Genomic DNA, 12,880 nt, shown 5'->3' on the forward strand with positions numbered 1-12,880 from the left:
CTTTTCTTTCTCCCTTTCTCTCTCTCTCTCTCTGAATTTCTTAAGATAATCACTAACTTTCATTAGATTCCTGCATTCTCAATTATAAAAAGTGTCATAACAATCTCTGTGGTGTAAGGTGATATCTCGTTGTTTCGATTTGCATCTCCCTGATGATTAGTAATGTAGAGCATTTTTTCATGTGCCTTTTGGCCATTTGTATTTCTTCTTTAAGAAAGTTTTTCTTCTCCCCATTTTTTATAGAGTCAGAGGTTTTATTTTTCTTATAAAGTTCTATCAGTGCCTTATATCGCCTGGATATTAACCCCTTATCTAATGGGTATTGGGTAAATATTTTTCCCATTCCATGGGCTGTCTCTATATCTTGGTCACTGCTTTTTTTGAGGAGCAGAAACTTCTTAGTTTAATATAGTCCCATATGTTTATCTTTCTTTCACTTGTTTGGTCAGTGGTATTTGTGCTGGCACAGGTGTGAAAGCAAGGGGAGAAAGGGACTCTCATTCACTATTGGTGGAAATGCCAACTGGTTCAGCCTTTTTGGGAAACAATATGGCCATACCTCACAAAACTAGAAATCGAGCTTCCATATGACCCAGTAATACCACTTCTGGGAATATACCCCCAGGCTGCAAAAATGTACATCAGAAATAACATCCACACTTGCATGTTCATTGTAGCACTGTTCACAATAGCAAGAATCTGGATACAACCCAAGAACCTGAGAAGAGATGACTGGTTAAATAAACTATGATACATCTACACAATGGAATACTATATGGCTGTTAGAAAAAATGAAGTCACAAAATTCACTTGTAAATGGATGGAAATAGAGAGTATCATGCTGAGTGAAATAAGTCAGAAGGAGAAGGACAAAGAATGACTGCACTGATTTGCAAAATGTACATATCCCACAACATATATATATATGCATATATAATAAGAAATAAAACTGTAAGAGACTAACAATAAGAAACTAACACCCAAGGACAGTGGAAACAAGGGTCAGGACAAATAGTCCATGGTTGGAAGCCTGCCTCAAGGGCTGGGGAAAAGGGTAGTAGGGACAGAGAAGAACCATTATAATAATAATAATAATGGAGTGCTGGAGGTGGTGGTGGCACGAGGGACATGGATAATATCGGTGGTGGGAAATGTACACTGGTGGAGGAATGGGTGTTGGAACACTGCATGTCTGAAACTTAATCATGAAAGCTTTGTAACTGTATCTTACAGTGACACAGTGATTGATAGAAGAATAATAAAATGTACATTTCACATCAATGGACATTACCAAGAAAATAAAAGACAATCCAAATCATAGAAGAAAAAAATGAACAATTTAATTTGAGATTGGAATGGCCCAAACTATTTTCACTGAAAATGGGTCATCAGGTAACATTAAGACAGACCATTTTGGCTATAGTTCTAGATTGGCTCTTCTGAGCTTTGTTTTGGGGGGCCACACCTAGCTGTGTCCAGGACTTACTCCTGGCTCTGTACTCAGGGGTCAATCCTTCAGGGGTTCAGGAAACTATCGGACATGGTATGAAACCTGGGTTGACGACATGTAAGGCAAGCACCCACATTATGGTACTGTTACCCTAGTCTTTAAAGATCATCTCTTTTAAGTGGAAGTCAGAAGTAACTCAGGAGTGTATTTTTATTCTCAAGAGTTGATTAACATAAAAGCTTGAGAGACCAAAATATTACCCACTTCTTTCCTTTTATATTCTTTTAATTCCTTTTTCTTCATTTGATAGACCTCTACAGAGACTTGGATTATTGATTCAAATATTTTGCATGTTTTGGATGTAGTCCCTCCTGAAATATTCTTATACCTGAATCTACTTTGGTGTTATTGAAAACACTTTATTGATACAAATCAAGAGTCTTAAAAACTTCATTCTTCTTAGCCAGGAACTTACATTCATACACTTCAACCCTAGTACTCTAAAATATAAGAATAATATAGAAGATATTTCATTTTTTAAGAGTTTGCCTTGGGTCCAAGACACAGTATAATAGGTAGGATGCTTTCCTTGCATGCAACCAACCCGGTTTGATCCCACACCACTGATGATCCCCAAATCCCCAGCAGGAGCCATCCCTGAGAACAGAGCCAGGCATAAGCCCTGAAAAACCACTGGATGTAGCTCCCCCCAAACCAAATAAAATAAATTAAAAAGTTTTCTTTGCAATGTTATACATGGAATCAAATAACAAAGAAAAAACCTGGACTCTAAGTTATTGATTACAGAAATTATGAGTATATTCATGTGTTATAAAATGTAGCAGTTGAAAGGAAACACATTCAATGTTCAATACAATTAAATGCTTACATTTCTGTTAGGAAATAAAAGATAGAAAAATTCATGGCCTACAGGAGAAAAGCTAATAACACAATAACTAGGTACTATAATAAGAGATAATTTTCTGTCTTTTAAAAATAATTTTTAATTTTTTATTATTTTTACAACGATAGTATATCACTATGTGACTCCTATTAAATTCTGGCATTTCTTACTTTTCTCATAGAGACCAACATTTCAGGCTATTGTAAGGGCCCATCTTTCAGAAAGAGTGAAAGAAACACATTTCCCTTACCTAGTCCTAAGATGGCATCTCACTCACCAATGCCCTCAACTATTACCACTCGGTTTTTGCAGATTCATGGGACCTTCATGAACTTGTATCTACAAGAGAAAAGCCACTGTCAATTTGCCCTCCTATGAGTCATGTACACGCTCAAAATCCTTTGGCTTCATTGTTATTAAACTCCCTTGAATTATCAACTGTAACTTAACTGGTCTTTGGACATCACAGACTCGTGCTGTGAAAATTTGAAAGCCATTAGTATATGTGCAGTGTTTAGGGGGAAATGAAATCCTGCCTTTGTGATTATACCACAGAGGACAATTGCAAAGACATCCAGCCTGACAAAGCGCTCATCCTGTGGCTCGAGTGTTTTATTTTCCTTTTGCAGTGGGTACCTCGGATAATAGAATATTCCCTTGTGTTGTCATTGGGGCGTTTTCATTTCTCACTGGCTATTTCATGCCATCCTGAGCATTTACTCCAGCACCAGTGCCAGAATGTCAGACAAGAGAAATCTTCCCATCTCAGAACTAAACTACTTCAGATTTGTTTGGACTTAGGGCAGGAATGGGAGGCTGAGAGGTATTTTGGTCAAGGAGAAAAATGACACATTTCTCAGTTGAAGTGATGGATCAGAAATGAGAGTGACCCTTGTTCCTGGTTTCTTTATGGGAGGGAAGAGAGATAGAAATACTGACTAATTGCCACAACTATAAAAATGATAACGACGGGCTGCTCCTCTACATTGACTGGCAGTGCAATGATAATTCCAGTTAACTGTAAATATGCTTTAAAAATTCAGTTGCTCTGTTCAAAAAAGATGGAGAGGGGTTGAATATCAAAAACTACAGCAGAAGTAGCAAGTATCTAGTTGCAATTAAATTCATGCACTAGGATAACTATACAATTTGCACATGACATTGGACAACACAATCCAGAAACATCTCTTGGAAGGCTACACTTTGGCATGCGAATGAAAGTTTTCTTGGACATCAGTGGGTCTTGAGTGCTCATTACGGGTAGTCATTGTTTTTCATTCCTATCTACTCATGTAGTCTCGCCATGTCTCCATTTATTTATCATATTTTCTATATGTGTGTTCATATATCATCTATCCATTTATCCATCATCTGTGCTCCATAAACTGGTCTAGCTTCTATCCATCTATCATCCCATCTATCCATCTATAATTATCCATCTCTATGCCCATCAATCTGTCATCAATCCATTTATCAGGCATCTTCCCTCGATCAATTTTCTATGATCCTTTATCTATCCACTTGTCAATCTATCTATCCTCTATCATCCAATTTTATCTCCATCTACCTTTTACCTGTTTATCTATATAATCTCTTTACCCACTTACCGACTTCCATCTAACTTTTTTGTGTTTTTCTAAGTGGCCACACTTCACGTACTGCAAGGAGAAAAGAGCTGTTCCTCTTCCCTGTGTCAGTCAATTCTCCTGCTCCTTCTCTCCTTCTGCCTCACTTCTAAGTACCCCCCGCAGCCACGGAGTCACTGCCTGGTTGAATGATCCCCTTTATAAGCTGCTTTCTAGGTTTTTTGAGTAAAGATTTCCCTTATTAATTTTACCAGCCAGCATTCACTTAGCATTTGCTTTGAGGCATAAATGACAGGCAAGGTGACACCCGCCCGAGAGAGTGCCATAAATCAGAAATAATTTCCAAAATTGGCTGAAGGACTGAAGTGTTGAATAGGCAAATACAGGTAAAAATCTCTTTATTAGGGCTGACAGGGACAGCAAATGTCAGCGAAGTGTTTCCACGCGTACCAGGAGAGATTAATTTGGGGGGCTCTTCTCCAGCTGATACTTTATGGTGTGTTCTCTTTAACTAGGCTGCCTCGTGGGGCCTCGAAGGAGAGGAGGGAGCAGCTGTAATTTAAAGACAGAGCTCACTCCTCACTCCTGAAAGCAGGGAGTTCGGTGGCTGTAGCAGCATCCTGCTCCTTGATAAACCGCTCCCATACCATAGGTTCTAGTAGCACTTTCGCATCTCTAGTGGAAAGAGCGATCTGCTTGATTCAAATGATGGCTTAAAATAATGAAGGCAAACAAGTTTTCTGAAGGAAAGACCTCATCCACTACACAGAGAAGAGGAAAACTGCCATGGAAAATAAAGACTTGAGAAGATTTTGAGTTTGTGTACTACATAGACTTAAGTTTGTGTAGTATCCCCCCTCCATCAAAAATAACGATCATTTAAGGCTGGAGAGGTTAAGGGAAATGTGCTTACTTTGCATGCAGTTGACCCCAGTTCAATCCCTGGTGCGGCAAATGGTCCTTCAAGCCCACCAGGGGTGATCCTCAAGCAGCGAGCCAGAAAGAAACCCTGAGCCACCAGGTGTGGCCCCCAAACAAAGAAGTTAAAATCACATTTTAGTGGGAAGCAATCCTGGGGCATCCTGCTTCTATTTCTATTTCATGAAGATTTAGGTATAGATCATTTTCCAACTCATGACTTCTATGAAAAGGCTGAATTTGATAATTCTGTAAACAGGTACCTATGCTAGATATATAGATAGATACATGACACCCCCACCCCAGAGATATCTATTTAAAGAGGTTTTCTAAGTTATAGCTGGAAATAGCAAGATGAAAAAAATAAATAGAATATTGAATGAAAACTATACATAGGAGAAAATTACACACCAGCATGTTCTAGAATGTTTGCACAGTGGAAAAATGATCCCATTCAGGAAGGTTCTTCATTTATGAAAGAGATTAGACTATTCCCTTTAATAATTCACTGTCACTGAGAAGATTTAATTTTAGAAAACAAGGAGAAAGGTATTGACCATCTAGCACTGGAAATGCAATTATAGTGTTGAGGGCCAGGTCCCTGGCCAAGCAGAACTTAACTATAGAAGAGAATGTTGAGAGACCACTAATAGTAGACCTCAGTTCCATTGCAGACTCTGCACCATGAAACTGTTAGTCTTCACAAATCCTGAAAAAGAACTCTCAGAAGCTCATTAATGGTAGATTCATTAATGTGGTGTCATATTATTTTGAACCAAAAATATGCATGGATGAGAAACTCATGTGATGAGTTGGCACTGACTTGGCTCCTCAAACTTCTAAAGAAATGACCATTTCACATCGCTTTAGTACCCCAGAGGTATTAACAAAGATGATGGTAGAGGTCAGTTACCTACATTCATTCCACAGGTCCAGATGAGGTAGAGGTGATAAAAGAAGGCATGTGTTTGCATTAGTTCTATTTCTATAATGTTTCTGGCAAACAGGTGAATTTTACCTCTCATTCACCTAAAGTTAACCTCAAGAAAGTCTGAACGGTGGGGGGGGGCAAAAAAATGAAAGTCTGAACATTGTAGCTTTTATTCTGTATAGCCTCATACCTGGCTAAAACCAGGATAGCCTTTGATAGTGAAGATGGCAAGAATGAATGCTAACAGTGTTATTAAGAGTGAATACTAAGAGTGTTATTAAGAGTGAATACTAATGGTATTATTAAGAGTAAATACTAACAGTATTATTAATAATGAATGCTAACAGTATTAAGAGTGAGTACTAATAGTATTATTGAGAGTGAATACTAAGTATTATTAAGAATAAATACTAATTGTATTAAGAGTGAATACTAACAGTAATGGGACAGAGTGATAGTACAGAGGATAGGATGTTTGTCTTGCACATGGCCAACACAAATTCGATCCCCAACATGCCATATGGTTCCTCAAGCACTGCCAGAATTAATTCCTGAGAGCAGAGTAAGGAAATAACCCCTGAGTATCACTGTGTGACCCATAAAGTAAAAAAAAGATAAAGTGAATAAAACTAACAGTATTATTATTACTGTCATTATAATAGTAATATTAAGAGGACAAGGGTGAATATAAAGAGTATTAACTGAGTAATAGCAGAGAAGGTCTATTCAACAGTCTCTGGCAGAATATTGTTTCTCTAGTCTTTCAGATTAGAAAATAGAGCCTAAGAGAAGTAAAATGAATTTCCCTAAATTTAAAAAAAAAGCTAGTAAGCAATTCTAAAGCACACATTTTTCTCATTTTGCCACAAGGCATAAAAAGGATGAGATCTAACCCAATTAAATTTTTTACACTGTCAATTAAATCCATTCCTATCTAACTAATTCTATGAGCTCTTCTCTTTTTCTTATGATAAGTAAGAAACTATTTTAGACACAGGCCAGTGTACTGGATTTGTGAGGATTAAGGGAGATAGATGTGGATGAAAATATTGTCATGCAGTCTTTTTAGTACTACGTCTTTGTATGACAGTGTTGATGAAAACATATAGATGTGGGGCCTCAAGTATAGACTGAGGCATGTGACCGAGGCCCTGGGTTTCTATCCCACGCACTGCAACTCAAACAAGCAAACAAAACTCAGAAATATAGATACAGACAAATTGGAAGTTGTGCTCTCTTTTTGACTTAGAACAGTATACATTATACTTTCTCTTACCTTTTGTGTTGCCTTCATCCTCCTTCTTAGTTTTACGTATTTTTTGTATTAAATAAATTATTTATTTTTAATTAGTGAATCAACGTGAGGGTACAGTTACAGTTTTATAAAGTAAAATGTGGTTGGAGGTCATGCAGGGGAAGGGTGATGCGTGCCGAATATAGACTATAGACTGAACACAATGGCCACTGAACACCTTTATTGCAAACCACAACACCTAATCAGAGAGAGAGATCAAAAGGGAATACCCTGCCATAGTGGGGTGGGGGGAGACGGGACTGGGGAGGGTGGGAGAGATGCTGGGTTTAGTTTTACATATTAAAGTTTATTATGAATTGTTAGTAAGCCCAGAGCACCGTTGGGGGCAGACCCTCCCCCGCAAAATGGCATATTGTTCTAAGGTTATTTTATTACACCAGAATAATGCAAAGCTAATAAACACTATGATAAATTAAGAATAGGTGGGGCAGAGAGATAGCCCAGCATGTCAGGTGCTTGCCTTGCATACAGCTGACTCAAGTTCAATCCCTGGAACTCCATATGTTATGCTGATTCCACCAGGAGAGATCTTTGAGCAGAGAGCCAAGAGTAAGTCCAGAGCACAACTGTGTGTGGCCCCCAAACCAAAGTAAGTAAATAAATAAAGAATTTGAACTGTAATCTCTAGTGAACTACTAAAATTAAAAACCCAGCTGAAGAGATGGAACAGAATATCTCAAATATCTTAAATTCCTATACTTACTAAAATAAGACAAGAGAAACAAAAAATAGAGAAAGTAAAGAGTAAACCAATGGCTCATATTGTACTTAACCCCAAATATGTAAATAAGTATATTAAATGTCACTGTCACTGTCATCCCCTTGCTCATTGATTTGCTTGAGCGGGCACCAGTAACGTCTCCATTGTGAGACTTGTTACTGTTTTTTGCATATTGAATATGCCACAGGTAGCTTGCCAGGCTCTGGATAAGGCGTCTGACATTAAATGTAAGCAGGTGAAAAATATCTGATTTGACTAATGGATTCTCTTTGCATTGACGGGGGCGGGGGATGTCTTCCTGTGTCACTCTTCCATTTTAGCCCAATGATTGATCATAAAATCTGGCTTTGTTCTCAGTAAAGATTGCTAATTTGTACAGGTATAGTCCATCTGCCCCAGTTTCAGCAACCCATCCCAGGCTTAAATGTAACGACAATTCTTTATATGCTCTGAGTTGTCGTTCATAAGCGATTTCTTATTATTCCTTTGGATGGGAACATTTTTCATTCCCTTCTGTATCCCTGGTTAAAATGGAAATTATAGAACTCTTACTGCTTCTTTACTCCCTTCCTTGTTTCCTACATTCTTTCCTCCCTCCCTCCCTTTCTTCTTTCTATTCCCCTGCCCTCTTTCTCTCTTCTATATTATTTAATCTCAACCTCAGTTTACAAAATACCATTGTATATAACTCTTTTACAAACACACACTCACACACACATACTGATTCATATGACCTTCTCCCTTGCCCAATGAGGTCTTATTATTTCTCTCACTCCTGTTGTATTTACACAGATCACTTTGTTACTTAGTTTGTCTTGGCAGTATATACTACACGTGCATTAAGAAAAACTAGAAAATATCTGCTTCCATAAAAGTAAGGGGCGTTTTTTCTTTTAAAAATATTATGTTCATCACATCCCAAGAGCTCATAGAATGACCATGATTGAGATTATTTGAAGATAAGTGAACATAGACATGACAATAATTATCTTTTTTCGAAATGGCAACAAAGAAGAGATTGTTTTCACACATAATATATCTTCTTTGCTACAATAAAAAATACAACGAAGCATTCCATAAATATGCATGTATTTACTGTGTATACACTATTACAACGTAAATGTGAGCAGTTATAAACACAAAGTCAGGATTTCTGACTTGGCCAACCATAAATATACTCTAGTGTATTGATAACTTTATGTACTATGACCATTTTGTTCTGTGTTGAGTAGAAGTATCTAATGTATGCTTTAGGACTTTACAAGATTATGATGTTCAAAACCATACAATTATGGTAGAAGAATTGAATTCAATTAGGAGACTTAATCATCATTATAAGATGCACTAAGAAAAATTTCAAAGATGGAATCACTTTTAATTGTACCAACCCAGTCCTATACATCTTTTCTTTCTGAAAGCAAATCTCTCTTTGGTGATTCTCCATTTTAGTATTCAGCATACATGAGTGAATGAATCTCCCTCCAGTTCTGAAGGATTATGAACATATTTTTTATGAAAATGGATATTTCTGAATGATGGCTATAAAGTAAAACATAATATACATTTCTAAAACATGTATAACTTTATAAGTAACTAGAGAAATGGGGTTGGAAAGATAGTATAGGGGTTAAGGTGTTTGCCTTGCATGCAGTCAATCCTGGTTTGAGCCCAGCTCCACAGAGGGTCCTCTGAGCACCACCAGAAGTGAATCCTGAGCACCAAGTAGGAGAAACCCCAAGTACTGCCAAACGTGGCCCCCAAACAAACAAAAAATATAGAAATGAGCACAGAATGATAGAATGCTATTTTGCTCTCTAAAGATGCTAAAGAAAAAGTATCTAACAGTTTCTGAATAAAAATTAATTGAGCATATTGGAGGGGAGAAATACAGAAATTAGAAGGGTTAGCAGCCTGGACTAGGATGTGCAACGTAACCAAGGTTTTGTCCCTCAGGCTTCTGGGATCACTTCCTGTGTCATCAGTAAAACTTTATTACTCCTTAGTGTGCAGTAGATTTATAACGCACTATTACTTTAAATATTGACCTGGTTCAACTCATTGCTCATTTTACCTGTAACTTAGACATTTCTTCACTCTCTTTGGGGTCCATGAATACTGTCAGATTTCATCATTTTCCCTCTTCTGCCCCTCTCTACCCCTCTCCATCCTTCCCTCTCTCCCCTACCCCTCTCTATTTCTCTCTCTCTCTTTTTTTCTTTCTTGCTGTCCTTCTTCCTCTGCCCCACACCAAATAGGTAAAAATCTGTGAAAATAAAGTGAGTGTGATAAAGAACATCAAGAAGCTACGTTTCTCAGGGTTAGTACTTGGGCTTAAAGAGTCTACTTCTCAAGAACATTAACACTAATTTGGTTTTTTGAAAATAAAGCCAAAGACATGCATTCGTGGCACTGAAAAGAAATGAAAGTCATAAAAGTCATATTTTTTATTTCTGTCTTTCTCATTATATTGTGCAACATAAGGACATAGGAATGCCTTCTTCATAATTGTTGTGACTCCACCAATGCCATAGGACTAAATGCTGACTTAATTTGCTTAAAAAAAGAAGAAAGAAAGAAAGAAAGAAAGAAAGAAAGAAAGAAAGAAAGAAAGAAAGAAAGAAAGAGAGAGAGAAAGAAAGAAAGAAAGGTTCCTGGAAGGCAAAATTTATCTATTTCAGTAATAAATTAAACAACTTGAATTTTAAGTTTTCTTTCATCTAAACCCTCAAGAGGGGGTGGAATATTTATCTATATATTTAGATAGATAGATATAGACATATACCTATATATGTATATATACACATATATGTATATATATGGAATGTCCATATGGGATATATATATATATATCACTGTCACTGTCATCCATTGCTCATCGATTTGTTTGAGCGGGCACCAGTAACGTCTCTCATTGAGAGACTTATTGTTACTGTTTTTGGCATATCCAATACCCACGGGTAGCTTGCCAGGCTCTGCCGCGCGGGCTCGACACTCTCGGTAGCTTGCCGGGCTCTCTGAGAGCGGTGGAGGAATTGAACTTGGGTCAGCTGTGTGAAAGGTGAACGCCCAACCGCTGTGCTATCACTCCAGCCTTTAAACTGAAGTATGGAAGTGTTGGATAACATTGGGTTGCCCTTGCTCGTTCCACAGGGAGCTTAAGATTTATTGAGCTACTCCCACAACAATGCCCCTGAGGCACACCCAATTCCATCAGGCACTAAGAATCTTATATTGCTTTTCTCTTCTTTATATCATTTGCATGGTTTATTTAGCAATGTTCTTTTTGTATAGTCACAGGAAGACAATTCATGCTATGCTTTTAACTTGGGAGTTAATTGACTTCAAAATAATATTTACTCCTGGCCATCCATATTTACTTGACTTAAGCCTCAGTTGCCCTTAGTTCTTAGTACTTCAAAAGCAGGGTCCTGACAAAGGGACTGGATGGATCCAGGGAAAGCAGTTACTACCCTGGCTTGAGAAGGAGACAAGCTAAGCACCATAAGTATAAGTTAAAAGCACAGCCATGGAACAAACTCTGTCATGACCCAAAAAGAAGTAGCTGAATAAGGACCCTGTGGGGGTTAGGAAAGACTAACCTGGCCTGAGGACTGTGGTCTGAAATATATAGTGAGATGTCCCTAGGAAGAGTCAACCTTTAAGCTTAATACATCTCTTACTGTGTTCATATAAAATAACTAAAAATATTACCAGAAGTAACTTTACTATGATTGTTTTAATGGGTTACTAGCTGAGAAAAGGATAAAGCAAAACACCTGGATGGAACCCTGCCCTTGAGCAGATCTCCTAGTAATCAGTGCTCTCACTGCTATACTATCGCTCTGGTCCTGTAATTAACTTTTTAAAAATTATTTAATTAATTTATTTTTATTGAATCACCATGAGATACACAGTTATAAAGCTGTTCATGCTTGGGTTTCAGTCACACAATGTTGCAGCACCTGTCCTTTTACCAGTGCACATTTTCCACCACCAATGCCCCTAGTTTCTCTCCCCTGTCATCCCCCACCCTGCCAGCCTGCTTTTATGGCGGGCATTTCTCTTCTCTCTCTCTCTCTCCCTCCCTCCCTCTCTCTCTCTCTCTCTCTCTCTTTCTCTCTCTCTCTCTCTGCATTTGGGCATTATGGTTTGCAAAACAGATACTTTGAAAAGAGAGGTTATCATGTTTGTTCCTTTAACATTTTTCAGCACGTAGTTCTTATCCAGAGTGATCGTTTCCAACTATCATTATCATAATGGTCCCTTCTGTATCCCAACTGCCTTCTTCCCCAACAGTTGAGGTAGACTTCCAACTATGGATCAAACCTCCTGACCTTTTTGATTTTTAAAAACCTCTCTCATTCTCTCACACACTATTTCAATCTCTGTTAAATCACTCAGTGATTTGACCTGCTTAGAACATAAATGATTTTTTCCCCACATGCAGTCTGAAAAATTGTATAGATCGAAACTGATAAGCATTTTTCTATGTCATTGACACTAGAACGTTTCTTGCTTAGAAGCTTCTTCCAGATAGTTTCCCTTCCCTTAGGGGCCACATCTTCATCCATGAGTCCTTCCTGGGATGGGAGAGCAGCTTGGTCCCTCACCTCCACATTTATTCTCAGAAACAGAAACCCCACTCCACATTTTCAATGATAATAAAACAGCCCCAAATCAAGTTAGACTTGGGAATTACTGTTAGCAGTAACACTGAAGAGGTCTTGAGTCTCTTCTTACCTTTTCCTTCTGACTTAAATTCAGCTTCATCCATTATTGCAAAATGGCAGCCAATGACTGGGGGGAAGCACACTTCCTCCTCAATGACAAAAAGGACAAAGATAAACCAGCACTGAGTTGAATTCAAATAAGGAGTGAGGTTAAGAAGAAGGGCAAACCATAAATTATGGAAAATATTTTGCTTTAATTTTTGCTATCCAGTGGGAAATGGAGTAAAAATTATGTGGTGATAAAAATGAAGGGTGACCATAATAATGAGTTGTAAATAATAATCACACTATTATTATTGGTATCACAGTAATGAAATCCAGATGG

Source organism: Sorex araneus, chromosome 6 (assembly GCF_027595985.1).
Source record: "Sorex araneus isolate mSorAra2 chromosome 6, mSorAra2.pri, whole genome shotgun sequence".
NCBI lineage: Eukaryota > Metazoa > Chordata > Mammalia > Eulipotyphla > Soricidae > Sorex > Sorex araneus.